General features: G+C 42.3%; 1 long non-coding RNA gene across 1 annotated transcript; it reads left to right on the top strand.

The window, feature by feature from the left end:
- Positions 1-1,372: 1,372 nt before the first annotated feature.
- Positions 1,373-3,368, top strand: LOC118381632 (uncharacterized). The gene is made up of 5 exons (XR_004825146.2): positions 1,373-1,991; positions 2,077-2,202; positions 2,562-2,620; positions 2,699-2,759; positions 2,976-3,368. It is a non-coding gene; the product is annotated as an uncharacterized LOC118381632 (long non-coding RNA).
- The last annotated feature ends 3,210 nt before the right edge of the window (positions 3,369-6,578 follow it).

Consider the following 6,578-nt stretch of genomic DNA (forward strand, 5'->3'; position numbering starts at 1 on the left):
ACGGAGTTGGGGGAACATGTGGGGACCTGAATTGTGACAACTGCAGTGGCCAAAACAAGAACACTTTTGTGTTCATACACAGACCATACACAAGCTCCACTACAGTCTTTTGTGTTCTGGTATTGTGACTGGCAGACCATACACAAGCTCCACTACAGTCTTTTGTGTTCTGGTATTGTGACTGGCAGACCATACACAAGCTCCACTACAGTCTTTTGTGTTCTGGTATTGTGACTGGCAGACCATACACAAGCTCCACTACAGTCTTGACCTTCACATCTTTGTTGTCTCTATTTTTTTTGCCTTTTGTGCTGTTGTCTGTGCCCTATAATGTTTGTACCATGTTTGTGCTGTTGTCTGTGCCCTATAATGTTTGTACCATGTTTGTGCTGTTGTCTGTGCCCTATAATGTTTGTACCATGTTTGTGCTGTTGTCTGTGCCCTATAATGTTTGTACCATGTTTGTGCTGTTGCCGTGTGGTGTTGCTACCATGTTGTTATGTGGTGTTACTACCATGCTGTGTTGTCATGTGTTGCTACCATGCTGTTATGTGGTGTTGCTACCATGCTGTGTTGTCATGTGTTACTGCCATGCTATGTTGTTGTCTTAGGATTCTCTTCATGTAGTGCTGTCTCTCTTGTCCATGTGTTTTGTCCTACATTTTGATTTGATTATTTTTCGTCCCCCGTCCCCGCAGGAGGCCTTTTGCCTTTTGGTAGGCCGTAATTGTAAATAAGAATTTGTTCTTAACTGACTTTCCTAGTTAAATAAAGGTTAAATAAATACAAATACAATCAAATTCCTGATCACAGGCCACACCAAGTTTATCCCCGCCTGGTGCTTCGGGCCTCATCAAGCAGCGCTTCAGAAAGACCAGAGTCAACACTTTGTCTGAGATTGCTGGTGTTGTGAAAGACAGCACTGTGACAAGGGTCAACATCTCACGGCTGGTTGGATTGGAGGATGGTGTGGTGCTGGTGGAAAGCTATGGCTGGTACCAACACCCGACTCCATACTTCAGGCCACTGCCACAGATCAGGCAGTACCAGCACTTCAGGGGCCTCATTTATAAAACGGACTTGTGCAGAAAACCACTGTATAAGTAGTCGTTTATAAAACCTTTTACTTTGACATGGAAATGATCTTATCTCTACGCAAAGTCTGGACTTGAAGTGATTTTCCTGCTGGTTACGTAAGGGGTAAGGGGAGCATAGGCATCCAAGCCTGTGGTGAACTTTTGTATTAGCTTTATGAACAATTTGTTAGGAATTATCAGTGTGAGGAATTAATTGCCAGACACAAGGTGTGTTGAATTAAAAACAGGATGCAGTGTTCTATAAATAGTGTGTCAAATTAGAAAACATAACATAATGGCTGTTCTTGTTTTAGTGGAAGACATTGAAAACCGTGCTTTTAGAAGGAAGAGAGTTTTCAGGGACCGGAATGACTTTATTTGCGCATTATGATCCATGGTTTATACATCGCTATAGACTCCCAAGAAATGTTCGGATTAAGCCCCTAATCTGGAAAGGAAGACACCTGTAATCATACCATACCCGTATCTATCCAAGTACTGTCCACTCTGTCCCTACTGTCCACTCTGGGATTCCTCGCTACTGGGACATTCCAGGGGGAAATTAGTGACAGGTCGGGTATATCACAGCCACCATTCAGCCGCATCCTGCCACAAGTGATCGAGGCGATTCTACACATAGTCCACGAGATACATTACATACACTAGTTTCCCATTTTACAGCCGACGAACAGGCGCGCGTCAAAGTCGAGTTTGTCCGCTCATTTAATTTCCCATGGGTCATCGGTGCAGTTGCCTGCACGCATATTGCCTTACGCTCACCGCTTGTAGATGTACATGTGGACGTTAACAGGAAGAATTTCCATTCATTGAATGTTCAGATCTGCGATGCCCGTATGCAACTACTCAATGTGGCCAGGGTCTACCCACTACTCAAACGTCCAACAATTGAATTATGTAAATGAATCAAAACCCTGCGTATTCTTCCGAGTTCAGTCACAATCTGCCCAACCGATGTGTTCAACTCGTTCTGGGTTTGCAGGACTTCGGCGGTCAACACAGGACATGGACACAAATGTGGATGGACCCTCGGCACCTGTGGTCAAACATTCCCCTTCACTCCTGGTACCTGCTGATTTGGGAGCATCACGCACTTTATCCCACCGAGGTAAAGTTGGTTTTACATTCACACATTCAACAGCCATTCATCAGACATTCCAAAACCACAACAGGTAGCGAGGGAGCTGCAGTGAACGAGGTGGGGCAGCAAGACAGAACTGTGGCTGATGTGAGAAAGAAATTGTCTGACCTTAATTAAACCTCAAGGGAAAAGAATGGCCCTACATAACCCCAGCATTAAGGCACCGGGAGGGGGGCACGTCGGAGCTCTCCCAAATAGTCGAGCGCATCGGGGCAATCACTGGGGAAAGCGCATACACTGGCACATGCTCCGACGGCGACAGAGAATGTTTGAAAAAATATACATTTTCTCTTTTGCTTTATTTTGAAATGTTTTACATCGTATAGCAAGCAGTAACATCGGAAACGGTTAAATTGGCTTGCGAAACCACCACGACTGGATCACGGTAAGTATTTAAGAGAAAGTGAAACTTGTTTGTCAGTAACTTAAATATACGAGACACTAATGTATTATATGCACGTAGAAACGCTGGAAGCTGCGTTGCAGCCTGTGCGCCCTCCACCCAGAGATAACGACCGAGGAGGGTAACTTGACTTTATATTCACACATTCAGACATCCAAAAGCCATTTAAAAAGTAAAAATTAATAACTCATTCACAGTTAGTCACAAACTAGGTATGATATATTCTATAAAATGTCTAGCATTATTTTATAACTTTCGTTTAGATTCGATAGAGGGCATGTAGTCCGTCTAGAGGGCGTGTGGTCGAAGTTTTAACGAGTCTGTTGTACCCTACTAGAAGGGACCTGGCAGAAAAGTCTGCTTCTTCAGTCATGAAATTAGAGGGAAAAACAACGTGATGAAGGGGTCAGGACTGACGAACAAGGAAGACAGGTGGATGGATCAAGATAACCAAGAGGATCAACACGGACATTCCAGAGAAGCAGAGTGAAGATAAGGAAAACTAAGAATGAACCATAACATAGTATTTACTGTGTGTGTTATATATATATATAAATATATTAGTATTGAAAGATACCAGAGGGTCGGTAACAAAAAAAGCACTAATTTAAGAAGTGGACTGTACATGTTTGGTTTTTGGCCTAAATGTATACATTATAATTGACCTCTGAACTGTATGTGAACCCCTCTGCAATCTACTGGCACTAACCATTAAAAACTAGGACTTCAACCAGGCTGTCCGTATGCTATTTGCTCTCTCTGTTAGCACAAAGCCTACTTGACAATGTGTTTTTTCCACAAAAGATCATAAAAAAAAAAAAAGAAGTAAACTGGCCCAAATCAGCTCTACATATTTCAGCAGGGAGGTGTGCAACTACCACACATTATACCAGTGGAGAAACTAGGTCACCTACATAGGTATTACCAAATCCCTTTCAATTCACATTCCTTGTAGAAAGAACTATTTGCAAACCTTCTAAAACATCTAGAAAGACAGTGGTCTTAGAAGGGTATTTATACATTAAAAGACATTTTATGTGAATGGATTAAAGAATTCTGCCAGTGTTTTAATGTCCTGGTTCCACATTTTCTCATTTATCTCCAACTCATATATTCAAGTGAGTCTGAGGACCTTGGGGATCAGATTGACCATTATACCCATTGATCAAACGTATAACAGACAGACTGTTCATAAGGAGTTGTTTGTGATATCTACACTCAGTTGTCACTTTATTAGGTTCACCACCCTATTCGCGATACTAAACTGCTCCTACATACATCAAGTCCTGTAGTCTTGGCTTGCTGGACACTAAAAGCATGCAGAGAAGTATTCAGGTATTCTGTTTGTTTGAACTTCAGAATGTGCAAAATGACAGCACAGTCTGTGATGGTGTTTGGTAACTCAGAAAAGTTTCAAATCTGTTTATTTTATTTTATAATTCCAAACCTCAGCTTTTACTGTCTGTAACTCCAACTGGACTTAAACAGTCCATCTCCTTTCCCAGCTTCATCAGTTATTCTGAATTCACGCTGCTCCAGATGCATAGATGGTTGTACCTAATAAAGTGACCACTGTGACTAGAGACTTTCCAGAATGTGCTCTGGGAATACCGGGGCTATTAAACATTTGGCTGTAAGTGTTGAACAGTTGAGTCTATTACCTCAGGAAAAAGGAAATACTGATACTGGAACATATATTTTTGGAGGTTTAATGTACTTTGGATGGAGGTTTGATGTACCTACTGTAGTTATTGTAATTCATATTACATCTTTTTTATTATTCCCACGTGGTGATCTCAGGGAGCCTTGCTGTTTATGTCTTAACCACTAGGGGGAGGTGTTATTTTTATTCTGCATAACAGGAAATACAGAAAAAGGAGGGAAATTCTCAGTTACAGCAACAAGGTTGACTCAGTGTTTCCGCGGTAAACGTATGGGTTGTGTAAAGCAGAAAGACGATCTTTGGGGATCTGATCTGTGGCAGTGGCCTGAAGTATGGAGTCAGGTGTTGTTACCAGCCCTTTGCTACAGGGAAGGGGGCAAAGCACAGACAGTGAGAGAACAATGTGCAACTGTGAAGGAGAGATTTAGTCTTTGAAGGGCCACCTTTAGAACTATGGGTTCCAGAAAGCATCTTTAAATGTGTTCAATGTGAAGATTGAATGTGTGCTTAGCAATATCCAGAGAGAACTGATGATCTGACCAACTGGGTTTGTCTTTGTGTAATATAACAGTAGGCTATAAAAACTCATGTAGGCTTCCATGTCTTTTCCCTGGACCTCCTCAATGTCCACCTCTTGAACATCAGTCCCTTCCACCAGGTGGCTGATGAGATATGTTGGCACGACTGAGATATTGCGTCTCCATCCCAAAGCCCTTGCTTGGAAGTGTACTTCGCCAGACTGTCAAAAACCTTGCCCTCATCCAGGCAGACTGTGATATGACCATTTCTTAGAGAGGTTCCTTCCCCTCCAGGAGACTGTCAAACATGATGACAACACCACCCCAATGGGTGTTGCTGGGCAGCTTCAATGTGGTGCTCTTAATCTTCTCACTTTGCTTGGTGAGGTAGATTGCTGCTATAACTTAATGACCCTTAACATACCTAACCATTTCCTTGGCTCTCTTGTAGAGTGTATCCATTGTTTTCAGTGCCATGATGTCCTTGAGGAGCAGATTCAATGCATGAGCAGCAAAGCCAAATGGTGTGATGTGAGGGTAGGAGTCCTCCACTTTACACCAAGCAGCCTTCATGTTCGCAGCATTGTCTGTCACAAGTGCAAATACCTTCTGTGGTCCAAGGTCATTGATGATTGCCTACAGCTCATCTGCAATGTAGAGTCCGGTGTGTCTGTTATCCCTGGGGTCTGTGCTCTTGTAGAATACTGGTTGAGGGGTAGAGATGATGTAGTTAATTATTCCTTGCCCATGAACATTAGACCACCCATCAGAGATGATTGCAATACAGTCTGCTTCCTCTATGATTTGCTTGACCTTCACTTGAACTCTGTTGAACTCTGCATCCAGCAAATTAGTAGATAAAACATATCAGGTTGGAGGGGTGTATGCTGGGTGAAGAACACATCAGAAATCTCTTCCAATGCACATTGCCTGTGAGCATCAGAGGTGAACCAGTTGGACACACAGCTCGAGCAAGACATTCATCAACATTTATCTGACTACATTCCTCCATGGAGTCAAAAAAAATTTGATTCCAGGAGGACCATGAGCCGTTGCTATCGATAAGGTGTCAGAGTCATCATTTTCAACTCGAATAGAAGTAGAGTGACTTTTGTCAGGGGTTGCTTGTTGTGAGCGCTGAGGGAACTTTATGCACTTGGCCAGATGACTCTGCATCTTTGTTGCATTGTTCACACATGATTTGGAACAGTATTTGCAAATGTACACAGATTTTCCTTCTACATTAGCTGCAGTGAAATGTTTCCACACATCACATAGTTCCCATGGCATTTTGTTGTAAAGATTTTTTTTTAAAGGGGAAAAAAACAATTCTATGTACAGATAAATAGTTAAGCAGTTAGATTAACAACTCCTTTGTAAGATAAATGTTTTTAAAATGAAACATGTATGGAAACAGGTGAATTAACACTCCTCAGTTAGCAGTCTCAAGCTAAACCCCACATGGTAGCAAAAACTATTTAGCAGAAATTGTTAACAAGTTAGAAATGATTTAAACACATTCGGTGAGCGAGTTTATTAGCAAGTGCATTGGTGATGTTGTACCCACGGCGACTATTAAAACCTTCCCCAACCACAAACCATGGATTGATGGCAGCATTCGAGCAAAACTGAAAGCGCGAACCACTGCTTTTAATCAGGGCAAGGCGACCGGAAACATGACCGAATACAAACAGTGTAGCTATTCCCTCCGCAAGGCAATCAAACAAGCTAAGCGTCAGTATAGAGACAAAGTAGAGTC

The sequence above is a fragment of the Oncorhynchus keta genome, unplaced genomic scaffold, assembly GCF_023373465.1.
Source record: "Oncorhynchus keta strain PuntledgeMale-10-30-2019 unplaced genomic scaffold, Oket_V2 Un_contig_1509_pilon_pilon, whole genome shotgun sequence".
Classification (NCBI taxonomy): Eukaryota; Metazoa; Chordata; class Actinopteri; order Salmoniformes; family Salmonidae; genus Oncorhynchus; species Oncorhynchus keta.